The following is a 14,699-nucleotide window of genomic DNA, read 5'->3' as shown; positions in this document are numbered from 1 at the left end:
GTTTTGTACAAGAAATTTATTTCTGGACCAATTATTAACGTCATTGGACGTCCAAAATACGTCTAATAGTCGTCTTTTCAATGTCTGTGTTTGGACGTCTTTTCAACTTTCATTTTCAACCTTAAGAGAACGTTGATTAGACGGCAGTCATTACGTTATTTCAACGTTGAATCAACAGCTAAATGTTTACTGGGACTATGTTGTTATTATTAAAAATACGATTCTTTTTATCTGACGACTTTTATCTCTGTATGTTTTTTAAATAATAATCTATTTCTTATTTATGATAAGTAAACAAAAACGTAGTTACATAACCCGTAGTGATATCACGGGATAACCACGCCGTTCACGCTATTTCTATCACCGTCATTGCTAAATAAAGGGTTAAATCTCGTTCACTACTAACGGTTATTGTTAATAATGTTGTTAAATCACGGAGGTATCCGCTCCGCGGCTCACGGTCCGAACACAGGCGGATTACTGAGACGCTCCGTGTCCTGCTCCTCGTCATGTTATCCACCCCCTGTGGCCTGATGTTTCTCCTAATTGCTCTGGTTCAGGGACCTGTAACGCAATATCTGCTGAATAACGACATCTGCTTCTGAAATATAATATTTGTCATTGATTGTAATGTTGGGGAAAACAGCCATTGATCAGTTAAAAGCATGTCGTAGAGTGGCGCAAACAAAGAGCCCCAGAGTTCCGCTGAGATTAGCCTGATCTTTCCTTACGGTTTATGAAAGAAACACACAGAGGGCTGTAACGCTGGACACGCAGACGGTCGACGCGCGGTGACCAGACTGCTTTTAAAAACATGTAAATGAGTAAGTCTTGACTTCGTATGATCTTCCCACTCAGCTCAGCACACTTTAGCTCCGCCCCTTTCCAATGAAGTTATAAGCAGTGTTTCAGTCTGAGCTTTCTCTCTTTCCCTCTCCCTCTCTCTCCATCGCTTTGAATAATTCAGGGGAAAGGGAATAATTAAAGGGTGATATTGTAATTATTGTGAGGGAAATTAGAGCTGCTCTGTGCAGCAGGTTAAAGTTTCCCCTCCGTCATCAATACTGCAGCACTGCAGCCACAGACTGCTCAGCTCTTTAACACACTTTCCTCTCTCTCTCTCTCTCTCTCTCTCTCTCTCTACGTGAAGCTCCAAGCCTTTTCCTCGGGTGAGGGTGGAGAGCAGGAGTGCTGTGGTGATGTGTGACAGAGTCAGAGCCAGGCCCTGAATAATAATAGTTTTCACTATAAAATAAATATTTGAAATTAATTTTCCTTGTTTACACACTCCGCTCATTCTGAAAGACCGGGATATTCCTCGTTAGTTATAAGCACCGACAGAACAAGAAATTTACTGAGAAACATTTAAAGAAATGTTCTTAAGACAAATATTAAAATATATAATAATAATAATAATAATAATAATAATAATAATAATTAGTAGCAGTAGTAGTTTAGCCATTAATAACACTATTTATTAAAGTAATCACCGTAAAAGGCCATACTTTTGTTAGATTTGTTCTAGACTCTTTTACGAGAACCGAGTTAAACTCAGCAGATAAAGTGTGTGTGAAGTCAGGGCTCGAGCTGCAGGCTCTTTACTGGACGCCACTGTGTCCGCGGTGTGATTTTGTGAAAAGTTTCGGAGGACAGTTTTAACTGACGGACCTCCGAGAAACACGGAACACAAAGTGGAAATGTATTTTGAGGAAATAATGCAAATATTTATTTATTTATTTATTTATTTATTTATTTATGTTTATTTTATTTTATTTTATTTTATTTTATTTATTTATTTTTTGTGGTGTGTTTCTTTTTCTCCTCGTGCTCCGGTGTGAGACTGATTCCGCTGCAGATGGAGTGTGAGGCTCGAGCTCTCTTCTGTGGGGTTAACTGTGGGTCACTGGTGGGCTGTAAATAGTTAATACGGGTGTATAGTGTTTCAGGTGTGTGTGTGTGTGTGTGTGTGTTTACCTTGTGGGGGTAAATAAGTGTCCCCCGTCTGCTTTCAAACGCATTAGGATTACTTTGTTCAGTGGAAATAATAAGCGGTATTTACTGTTATTGATATTTATTATTCTTGTTATTAGTAGTAATAATACTACTGTTAATATTTATATTACTATAATAATACTTATTATTATTATTAGAGGTAGTAGTAGTAATACTACTGTTCGTATTGATATTACTATAATAATAATACTTTTTATCATCATTATTATTATTATTATTATTATTATTATTATTATTGTTGTTACTATTAGTATTATTATTAAAAATAATATTATTAATAATAGTAGTAGTAGTAGTAGTAATGGTAGTAATACTAGTATTAGTATTGTACTACTATTATTATGAATCTTTAATAGTAGTAGTAGTAGTAGTAGTAGTAGTATTGTTATTTCTATATAATAATTATTATAATAATTCATCATTCTCTGTCTTCGTGGAGCTCTTATTGTTCTCGGGAGCTCTCGGTCTGTTTAACAGAGGATGCTGGGCTGCTGTTTCAGACCCTCCTCCTGTGTCAGATCTGAGCTCCAGTTTGAGTTGTGACCCGAGGTGAAGGAGTGAGTGCTCTTTATCTGATTGTTTATCTGTTGAGGTGGTCTACCAGGTCCTGATTCTCGTGGTTGTTAGGAGTTCGACTTTCTCTAGTTGTGAATCATTTCGTCTGTTTCCTCCTTGTGTAAGTGATTTATTTTAGTTCTAATCTCAGAGCGAATCTCGGAAAGATCCCCCGAACATCTGAGTGTTATTCACAACGCACCTGAGACAGTGGACACCTACGTCCTGAATCCTTCACTCTAAAGATCTCGGCGAAATATGGTGTATTCGTTCACTTTCAAAATCCTCTGCAATTATAGTTCAAGTATAGTCCAATATTATATTATTGTATATATGTTCTCTATTTTTACTCTCTCTCTCCATCTCTATTTATTTCCCTTCATGTGTTCTCTCTCTCTCTCTTTCTTTTTTTTTATTTCTATTCCCTCTACATGTCTCTCTCTGCTCTTTCCCTTCATATATTCTTTGTCTCTCTCTCTCTCCATCTCTATTTATTTCCCTTCATGTGTTCTCTCTCTCTCTCTTTCTTTATTTCTATTCCCTCTACATGTCCCTCTCTGCTCTTTCCCTTCATATATATTCTCTCTCTCTCTCTCTCTCTCTCTCTCTCTCTCTCTCTCTCTCCATCTCTATTTATTTCCCTTCATGTGTTCTCTCTCTCTCTCTTTCTTTATTTCTATTCCCTCTACATGTCCCTCTCTGCTCTTTCCCTTCATATATATTCTCTCTCTCTCTCTCTCTCTCTCTCTCTCTCTCTCTCTCTCTCTCTCTCTCTCTCTCCATCTCTATTTATTTCCCTTCATGTGTTCTCTCTCTCTCTCTTTATTTATTTCTATTCCCTCTACATGTCCCTCTCTGCTCTTTCCCTTCATATATATTCTCTCTCTCTCTCTCTCTCTCTCTCTCTCTCTCTCTCTCTCTCTCTCTCTCTCTCTCTCTCTCCATCTCTATTTATTTCCCTTCATGTGTTCTCTCTCTCTCTCTTTATTTATTTCTATTCCCTCTACATGTCCCTCTCTGCTCTTTCCCTTCATATATATTCTCTCTCTCTCTCTCTCTCTCTCTCTCTCTCTCTCTCTCTCTCTCTCTCTCTCTCTCCATCTCTATTTATTTCCCTTCATGTGTTCTCTCTCTCTCTCTCTCTTTCTTTTTTTTTTTATTTCTATTCCCTCTACATGTCCCTCTCTGCTCTTTCCCTTCATATATATTCTCTCTCTCTCTCTCTCTCTCTCTGTCTCTCTCTCTCTCTCTCTCTCCATCTCTATTTATTTCCCTTCATATGTTCTCTCTCTCTCTCTTTCTCTCTCTTTTTTTATTTCTATTCCCTCTACATGTCTCTCTCTGCTCTTTCCCTTCGTATATTCTTTGTCTCTCTCTCTCTCTCTCTCTCTCTCTCTCTCTCTCTCTCTCTCTCTCTCTCTCTCTCTCTCTCTGTCTGTGGGTGTGCCTTTCTTTATGTCATCGTTATTATTTTGGTCGCTCCCTCCTTCCGAACAGTCTGATAAGAAGTGGCGCGCGCAAGCATTAGGCCTGCCACGTGCTCACGACTGTCCCTCTCTCTCTCTTTCTCTCTCTCTCTCTCTCTCTCCCCCCTCTCTCTCTCTGTCAAATCCACTTCCACTCACGCACGCGCGCGGAGATGCGGGCTGGATTCTGAGCGCGGAGGCGGATGAGAAGGAGAGAGAGGGAAAGAGAGAAACAGATAAAAGGAGATAGTTCTGGGAATTAAATTCTCTAACACTGCCTTCGAGCCGCGGGGAAAAGGTGAGTGTTTCTACCTGCTGTGTTGTTGTTGAAGTGTAGCGTGTGAAGACCGCCGTGTTGTTGTGTGTTTAATGTTTCAGATGAACTCTGTTTATAAACGACTTCATAAAACACCCGAGCCGCAGTCAGACCAGGGGTCAAATGGGTTTTGGTTAAAGCTCGGTTTTTTGATTCAGGATTTAAATTTAAGAGCAGGTCAAATACAATAATGCGTGCTTCAGATTAATTAACCCTTTCGTTATTTCCCCTCAATATAATTTAAAGGTAAAACTAAGAAATCCTTCCAGAAGTCTCTTAAAAAGTTATCGGACACCAATTACGAGAGCAGCAATCCGATTATAAATACGACAGTGTGAATACAATGTGTGACAAATCATTTAAAACCGGTTTTACCTCAGAGAACTGCTTTGAAACTTTTATTCGTTTTCACATTTCTATTTTTTTTATTTAGAGTTCAGTTAAAGTGTTTAATTAAAGAGGAGGGATGTTTCAGGAGCGTTTTTCAGCGCAGCGCGGGTTTCTCTCCGCACAGAGATTCATTAACAGATCACTGAGACGCAGGTCGTGTAATTACACACAAAGCACATTAGTCCGACTCAGAGACTCTCTCTGGTTCTCTCCCTCTCTCTCGTTCAGCTCGTTGGCGAGGCTTACACACTCTTTCCCTTCTGCTCCGTCGCCCATTAGCGCCCTTAAAGGGCTTTAAGTAACGGGCTCGAGCTGCTGATCCCTGCTTTGGAGACTGGCGCGTGCAAATTTACAAACTCTGTAGAATTGAATGGTAATCAAATCCAGACTCTCCACTACAGCTTCAGGGTGATTTCTGTCAAACAACAAACAACGCAGACCTTTCATCACGAGCCCATCAAACGAGCTGTGGCCAAAACCGAGAGAAAAATAACATGAAATGGTCAGTGCGCTGTTTACAGTCTGTTTATAGTCGGCTTTTAAAAAGGGATTCATTCTTAACGCTGAACATGTATTGATTTAATAATATGTGGAAATGAAGGAGGGGTGTTATTTAAAACACGTGATATTTCTCTAATAAAATTATAAAGAGTCCGTTAATGTGTGTCCTGACCAAAGGGAAACGCGTTTTACAACGGAACAATTTTAGTTCTCGAGTGAATTCGTGAATTTTCGGCTGACTTCGGGTACAAATTATTATTTTAATGATTTACTAAAAACACCCACAAATTCGGAAATAATTTCATGTTTATTACAAGAGGGAGGAAAACAGTATGAATAGACATTATTAGTATTAGTATAGTACACAAAAAACAGGTTTAAATTTGTATTAATATGTAATAATAATAATTGTATTAACAATAGTAAAAATAGACGTATATATGTTTATAGAAAAAGGGACCTTATATAATATTCTTATATTTATATTTTATAAGGTCCCTTTTCCTAATGTCTGTATTTTTTATATAAATATATTTATTTCTTTTGTTTTTTTAGGTACAATTTATTTTACATAATTTTATTTTATTTTCCAATATATTTAAACATTCCAAGTATTTTTCTCTTGATGTTAATTTACACCCAGTGGATGTTCATGTAATTCACCTCATCTCTCTCTCTCTCTCTCTCTCTCTCTCTCAGTTCTCAACTGATGGATTCTCTGATCCCTCCGCTGTCTGCGGCGCGAGACTCGGGTTCGTCCCCGCGCCCCGCGGCGGAGTTGCAGTCTTTCCCGGAGGCGGAGGCGGCGGGGGAAGCGGTGGCGCGTCACTAAAGGCGAACCACGTGAGCGAGACGAGTCTGTACGGCGTGCCAATCGTGTCTCTGCTCATCGACGGCCAGGAGCGGCTGTGCCTCGCGCAGATCTCTAACACGCTGCTCAAGAACTACAGCTACAACGAGATCCACAACCGGCGCGTGGCACTGGGCATCACGTGCGTGCAGTGCACGCCCGTGCAGCTGGAGATCCTAAGGCGCGCGGGCGCCATGCCCGTGTCCTCGCGCCGCTGCGGTATGATAACCAAGCGCGAGGCCGAACGTCTTTGCAAGTCGTTCCTGGGCGCGCACTCGCCGCCCAAGCTGCCCGAGAACTTTGCTTTCGACGTGACGCATGCTTGCGCATGGGGCTGTCGCGGCAGCTTCGTGCCCGCGCGCTACAACAGCTCGCGCGCCAAGTGCATCAAGTGCGCGCACTGCGGCATGTACTTCTCGCCCAACAAGTTCATTTTCCATTCGCATCGCGCGCCCGATGCCACTTACACGCAGCCCGACGCAGCCAACTTCAACTCGTGGCGTCGCCACTTGAAGCTCAGCGACCGTGACTCGTCGGAGCACGTGTGCCACGCGTGGGAGGATGTCAAGGCCATGTTTAATGGCGGCAGCCGTAAGAGGACGCTTCCTCTCAGTCGCTCGGAGACACCTTCCCCGCTGAGAACGCGAGGCCCCTCGCCGGAGATAGTGCGTAAAACACCGCGCTCTGGAGCCATGGATGAGGAACGCGCCATCGCTGGTGTTCGTGCGCCCTCGTACCCACTCGTGCCCCTCCCCAGCAAAGGTTTCGGCGCCCTGCACAAGCTGCACACCCCATTCTTCCCGCACCCGTACGGAGGCTTCCCCGCGTTCCAGAAGAAGGAAGGCACAGGCGACGACGGCGGCGCTAGCGATGCGCACAAGACAGCGGCGGTGAACGCAGTTAATGCGGCGAATGCGTTCTGGTCCGGTGCCAAAGACGCGCCGCTTTATCCCGCGTTCCCGGTGTTCTGGCCCGCGGCGGGTGGCCTGCACGTGCCTGGGTACCCACACCATCAGGAGCGCGTAAAAGCGCACACGGACCTGGTGGCAGAGGCATGCGTAAAAGCGCATGGCGAGTTGGCGTTGGAAGCACGCGTAAAAGCGCACGATGAGAATGAGCGAGGAGGAGCAGGCAGGGGCACACCGGCAGAGCGCGACACACACGTGAGCCACGTGTCCGCCTTCAGGCCTGTGCTGAGGGACGCAGAGAGCATCGCCAAACTGTACGGCCACCGAGAGTCACACGTGTCCCCGGAGCGCGCCGGCTCCAGCAGCTCGAGCTCCAGCTGCAGGTCCGTTTCTCCGGACGCGGACAGTGCGGAGGAGGACCCGGATGTGGACGTGGAGTCCAGCAGAGCGCCGGAGGAAGAAGCGCCGTTGCTGCAGCACAGCCCGCGAGGACAGATCTCGAGCGAGCAGGAGCACGGGCGCGAGGAAGAGCCAAGGGGAAGGGGCACCTGCACCCCCGCGAGCAGAGAGGCCCTGGCCACGGAGGAGGAGGGCAGCGCGAACGAGGACAGAGACTCTCCGGCCTGCGAGGTTCGCAAAAGAGAAGCAGGGTTGTTGTGGTGGGGGGGTGATGGTTGGTGGGGGTCGTGTTGAGGTGGAGGTTATGGTCAACACGTTTACACATGTAATTACACGTATATAACATACATATTACATCTCTTCGATTATCACACTCAGGTTTCATTAAAACAATTAACAAAATGTTAATTAGTCTTTAAACAGCTGGAAATGTATAAAAGAGGAGAAACATTTTGGGGGAAAAAATTAATATAAAATATGATGCAATACATTTTGCAAAAGCCACATTTTACCAAAATTCTCTACATTTCTGAATAGTAAAATTAACAAAAAGAACTATTAAAATATGAAAATAAATAATATTTAAACATAATAAAAGTATCATAGTTAAATAGGAATCAATTTTAAAAGAACGGATTTGATATTTTAATTTCAGATAGTGTTCATTATTTAAGATAAACCCCTTTTTAAAGCGATTCTTTGATATTGTAAAAAGAAAGCACACTTTACAGTGTGTATATTAGCTATAACCCTTGCCCTGAAATCTTTTCCCCCGTGGTCAGTTTAAGGGGTAAAAGGCCAGTCAGCTTTGCCCATAGGCATCTATTAATGGTGGCATTGTCCATTGAGGACTGTCAGTGTTCTGAGTGAAAGCCCGTTTTTAAAGGAATAACAGCAGAGACAGGGTTTTACAGGATGCTGCATTCCTGCTGTTAAAGGTACAGTCGGTGAGTGTAAACACAGTTGGCGTGGTACAGTGGGACAATGAAAAAGAAAGAGAAAAAAAAAACGCCCCAGAGCCATCGCTGCAGTAAATGGAGTAAACAGACGTGGGCTGAGGGGCTGCAGGTGTAGCAGTGGCCTGAGGGCTCAGTGAGTGCTCTCCGCAGTCCACCCCCTCACAGCAGAGCTCTGTGGTCACTGACAGCTGTAGCTCCAGTGTGAAGATGAAGATGATGATGATGATGGGGAAGGACAGGAATATGAGGAAGAAGGTGGTAATGAACTTGTGAGGTGAATTTAAAGGTGTGTGTTGGGTTTGTAATGAGAGCTGGTGTGTTGCAGGTGTGTGACCAGGATGCTCCTGCTGTGTGTGTGAACTCTGCCCCTGCTCCAGCTCCAGCTCCAGCCTCAGCTCCGAGATACACACTCACCCCACCTACACCACCTGCACCACCTACAACAACAACACATGGTAAAATCACACACACACACACACACACCTTTTAATTTACATATTTAAAACAAAACTCAAGCCACATTTATTAGAAATATTTGGTATTTTCCACATATTATTTTATGAGTTAAATACAATATTTTGAAACATTTACAGAGTTTTAAAAAAGTGATATTGTCACTGATATGTTTCATATTCCAATAAATATTTTTATACATTAATTCAGTTGCAATGATACAGTTCTATTTAATAAATGTAATAATGTAATAATGTAATATATTATGGATGTATGTGGATATAAAATATATAATAAAATAATATCCATTGAGGTTTAATGGCAAATTTTCATATTTTCAAGTTTTCATTTTATTTGGTCACATTTTATAGTTTTTTCAAGGAACACACTCGTGTTTGTTTCTGAATTATTATCTTTCTTTTGTCGACATGGTCTCTGTGTCTTTTCTGAACAAAAACCTGAAGAAATTTGACTAAATTAACTACATTCAAATGAATAAATTAAAATTTTTTGGTCACGAGGCATTATTCACTAATTATTTAAAATATACACTTTAATACACACTGAATTCATATAGTTCTCTCTCTCTCTCTCTCTCTCTCTCTCTCTCTCTCTCTCTATTTTCCTCTGTGTAGAGCCTCATAGGTCGAGTAAAAAGCCAGTGGAGAGTGAAAACCAACAGATTAATCATGAAGTGAAGGAGAAAAGCAGTAAGTTCCTGTGTCTGGTCTCTCTCAGTTTTTTTTTCTATTCTCTCTGTGTTTAAAGGAATCTCTCTCTGTGTTTATTATATTTGTATCTTTCTCTTTCTCTGTGCTTTATCATTTCTTTACAAAAAGAACTCTCTCTTTTGCCCTATTCTATGTACAGCACTGTGCAAAAGTTGTAGACCCCAGAGACTGAGATTCAAAAAGTTATTTATCCGAGCAGTGAGTGTTTATTTGCTAAAAACAAACAAACAACAAATAACGCTCAAAATTAGAATAAAAACAAATAACATTGTCCCAGTGAGTGATCCTCTGTGTGTGAATGTGTGGGTTTAACTTTTTCCAAATCTCTCCTCGTGATTATATATAAATTATATATAAATCTCCTCTGTATTATTTGAGGTTATTATCCAATACTTTAACGGTTAATAAATAATGATTTTAAATATTGTGTACTGTGGATTAAAGAAATGAATGTGATCGAGGAGAATCTGAACAAAACATTGTTCTTCAAACTCACGCTCACCTACTGTTTATAGAGAAAAATTACCTTATATTTCTTTTTTTATTATTATTTATTTGTATTGACTGTGATTATATTTAACTTTATACAAGCGCCACACTCACTGAGGAGGCATTAGTTTAAATATATATCATTATCTTAGGTGCCTAAGACTTCTGCACAGTACTTTCTCTCTCTCCTCTATCTCTCTCTCTCTCTCTCTGTCTCTGTCTCTCTCTCTCCTCTCTCTGTCTCTCTCTCTCTCTCTCTCTCTCTCTCTCTCTCTCTCTGCTTCTCTCTCTCTCTCTCTCTCTCTCTCTCTCCGTCTCTCCTTCTCTCTATCTCTGTCTCTCTCTCTCCTCTCTCTCTCTCTCTCTCTCTCTCTCTCTCCTTCTCTCTCTCTGTCTCACTCTCTCTCCTCTCTGTCTCTCTCTGCACAAAGAGGACACTCTCTGATCTCTGCATTAAAAATCTCTGCATATTTTAATCTCAAATAATGCTGATTTTAATAGCTGTGTTTATCTCTCCTCTCAGTGGACGGCGTGCTGCGGACCGAGAACCGATTTCACTTTATCCAGAAAGACATCGAGAACATGGCCAAAGGTAAAAGGTGTTTATGGTGTATTTTATTATTCATTGGTAAAAGTGAGGAATGGTATATGAAGAGTTCATTATCATTATTCTTGTGTTTTTTAAACTTAGGACTGTCTCTGTCAGCTGTCGTAGTAATTTCATGCTCATCACATGTTTATCATCAAGTCAGGGCTCATACACAACTACAACAAACCCCAGTCATTCAGATTGTGAGTGACTCTAAGTTGTGGGTGAACGTGTGAACGTCTCATGGGAATTTTTACTGAATGACTGCTTTATTCTTTTATTTTTAAACAAAAGAGTGCACAATCAACGCCATGCACATTATCCACAAATGTCCTTGAACTGCTGTATAGCACAAGTGCTCTCTCTCTCACACACACACACACACACACACACAGAGCCCGAGGCAGTGCTCCTCATTATGTGCTAATATCATGCTTGAGAACACGGCAGCAGTTGCTTTTCTTTAACTGATCACTGTCTGTGAAATGGCTAAAAGCGTGACAGGGAAATCCGTTAAAATCTTGCTCTTGTTCAGAAGATTTTAACCCATTCACGTCTGAAATTTGACCCAGGTCCAACTGTTTTTTTTTTTAACTGAAGTATGAAAATAAATTCAATAAAGTGATTGATTTAATCGTAAACAAATAAAGCAAAAGTAATGTAAACCATTATAGTACTTTACTATGAGACATTCATCTCTCTACACCCCCCCCCCCCCCCACCCAGTGCCACCTTCTGCAATTAGGGCCTGTAAAGAAAACTTAAAGGGCTTATATCTAAAGTGGAAAACATGGTTCATACTCACAGGACCGAACACACTGAAGTTATAATGAGTGTTTAATAAATAAGGAGGGACCGGGAAATGGAAAATGAGTAGTGATTCTCCATGGTGCATGAGCTGACACATTCATTCATTCATTCATTATCTGTAAGCGCTTATCCAATTCAGGGTCGCGGTGGGTCCAGAGCCTACCTGGAATCATTGGGTGCAAGGCGGGGATACACCCTGGAGGGGGCGCCAGTCCTTCACAGGGCAACACAGACACACACACATTCACGGACACTTTTGATGAGCTCACACAATGTTTATGAAGGTGAACATAATAATCATTCTTATTTGTACTGCTCTGATAGAGGAACTCCAGAAGCAGCTGGTGGAGCAAATGGAGCTCAGAAAGAAAATGGAGCGAGAATTTCAGAGTCTGAAAGGTAAAGCTTGACCTCACTACCTGCAAAACATCCTCTAGGTATTTAAAGCGTGACTTTACGGATTTATGAACATTTTGGCGTGATTTAAACTTCACCACACAATTAACGTCATTGAGAGTTGTTTAGTGTGAAACGCCCCGTTCTACACAAAGTACCTGAGAATGTCAGAAATGTTCACAGTGGTGGCGATAGGAATCAGACATCGGAGGATTGTTTAATCGTTTTAAAACCACATCACATTCTTTTAGTGCAGGAATCATAAAAGATATTCAGCCTGGTGTCTGAGACGTTGGCTCATGACTGTTTTACAAATTTCCTTCGGCCTAAAACAAGTCTTAAATATATGTAATTAGCGAGATATACACAGTGTAAAACCTTTGCCGATTTAAATCTATTCTACCATTATCCACATTACATAGAAAACTCAGACGACATGCACAGGGTCACTGCTTATCGCCTCATACTGGAGAGTGAATGAAATGTCTATATTTGTGTTGTAGATATCCCAACCCATCATTCCTATCACCACCACTTTAAAGACATCAGTAAGTTTCTCTACAACACACCAGTTCACATCAAACACTCTGAATGACTGTATTATGAAGACATTAAAATCAATCAGTGGATTGTGCCTTTAAAACACATGTATTCTGAGTAATGTCTCTCTCTCTCTCTCTCTGTCTCTCCTCTCTCTCTCTCTCTCTCTGTCTCTCTCTCTTTCTCTCTGTGTCTCTCCTCTCTCTCTCTCTTTCTCTCTCTCTCTCCTTTCTCCCTCTTTTTCTCTCTCTGTCTCTGTCTCTCTCTCTGTCTCTCTCTCGGTCTCTGTCTCTCCCTCTCTCTCTGTCTCTTTCTCTGTCTCTCTCTCTCTCTGTCTTTCTCTCTCTCTGTCTCTCCCTCTCCCCCTCTCTCTCTCTCTCTCTCTGTGTGTGTGTGTGTGTGTGTGTGTTTGTGTGTGTGTGAACAGATCATTTTCAGGATCAGATGAAAAGGGAGCTGTCCTACAGAGAGGAGATGGTGCAGCAGCTGCATATAGTGCGAGGTGAGGAGAAAACAAATAAACAAACAAACAAGACAGACTACCATCACCATAACAAACATTTATGTCTGAACAGGTGGAATTATTAAAATCAAACCACAAAAAGTACAAAAATACAAGTTCTACCTGCTGTATAAAGACATCACTCACCAATCAATAAATATGAGATTTCATACACATAAAAGTGACACTTGCATATTCTCTATGGGGCAGAACTTCTCTAGGACAGTCTCTGAGACCAACTTGGTGCAAGACACCAACTTTCTGAGACCTTCTGTTTATTGTAGAGAGACTGTAGAAAGTTCTGTTCTATTTCAGTCAGGTCTTTTTACTTCCAAATAACTGTCAGAGTCAGAGGAGTTGAAGCCTTTTTTATCATGAAAATTATTTCATACCCTTTGGTTTTCGTTCTTCTCATTCTTTTCTTCATTTTTTTGTTTGTTTGTTTGCTTTGATATTTTAGACACTTTGTGCAACGAGTTGGATCAAGAGAGAAAAGCTCGTTATGCAATTCAGCAGAAGCTAAAAGGTAATTTATAAGAACAGCCAGCAGCTCAGGATGTTTGAAAGCAGAACAGCGCTAAAGTAAACCAAGCAACAAATAAATGAATAAATAAATCAAAACATGTATCAAATATGCAAGTGCTACTTTTACTAAACACTTATCCCCATAGGGTTAACAAAATAACAATAAAATAAATATAAAAAAATCACTGAACATAATAATCAAGGAGTGTAAATTATCTTTCGGTTAACATCAGCTTATTTTCACCAGAATTACATGAATATTCCAGGTGACTTGTATGTAGCACTAAATGCTTTTTTCTCCTAGAAGCTCACGACGCTCTACACCATTTTTCCTGCAAGATGCTCACTCCTCGCCACTGCACAGGGACTTGCACCTTTAAACCTCCTCTACTGCCACCTTAACCAGCCCCACCACTGCTCCCACACTCAGAAAAACCAAGAGACCTCTTCATTAAAAAAACACTCTACAACTGACCTTCCTTCTCTACATAATGGACCCTCTAAGAACTGCAAATGTGCAGAGATCCCAGACTGTAATGGCTTTGTAGATTCTGCTGAACTGGACATTAAGATGCTGCAGAAGTTCACAGGCCATTGGAGCTGATGCCATTCTTTAAGAGTGAAATAGCTTAATTGTTATAAATATATGTATCATAGAATAATAATATATGTACAATAAGATGAAATTGTTCAGAGCTGTTTGTTTTTCTTATGATGCCACAAAAATGTGGCAATGTGCAATGTGAACTTTCTTCAATGTCCAATATCTCTGTGTTTTTACATTCCCTTTGGCTCCAGATGGATTGATTCACTGACGTGCTCTCCCAAATGTATATGCACTTTAAATGGGACAAAAAAGATAATCCAAATCGAATCTACCTTTAAACAAAGTCTATTCAGATCACTAATGTTTACCATCTTGCTGTGTACAGTGTAAAAATTTTGAATCCAAGCACTTAATCCATGTTTCCCCCACCTACACAGCTCAGATCTTTTGGGAAGTGATATTTCTCTGAATATATGTGATTCCTCTGCTGTATACTATACATTTTGGAGTGTACTTTCAAGAATAAAAGGATCTCTTTCTTCATTATTCAATAAAACATTCCATGGATCATTAATGTGCTGTAGAACAATGAGTTTGTGGCTAAATCCTTGTGCATTTAGACAAATTTACTCTTCATGCCACACCAAACACATAATTACAGTTTATTGATAATTAGAGCATAATGCATAGTGACTGACATACATTACTGTCTGCATGTTTTTAAATTGTTACTTCTGAGGCACGTTTGCTAAACTTAGCA

General features: G+C 40.9%; 1 pseudogene; it reads left to right on the top strand.

Moving 5' to 3' along the window:
* The first annotated feature begins 4,198 nt into the window (after positions 1–4,198).
* LOC136679573 (SKI family transcriptional corepressor 1 homolog-B-like) lies at positions 4,199–14,359 on the top strand (annotated as a pseudogene).
* Positions 14,360–14,699: the final 340 nt, after the last annotated feature.

Source organism: Hoplias malabaricus, chromosome Y, assembly GCF_029633855.1.
Source record: "Hoplias malabaricus isolate fHopMal1 chromosome Y, fHopMal1.hap1, whole genome shotgun sequence".
Taxonomy (NCBI): Eukaryota; Metazoa; Chordata; class Actinopteri; order Characiformes; family Erythrinidae; genus Hoplias; species Hoplias malabaricus.
This window is presented reverse-complemented; position numbering and strand designations above follow the sequence as displayed.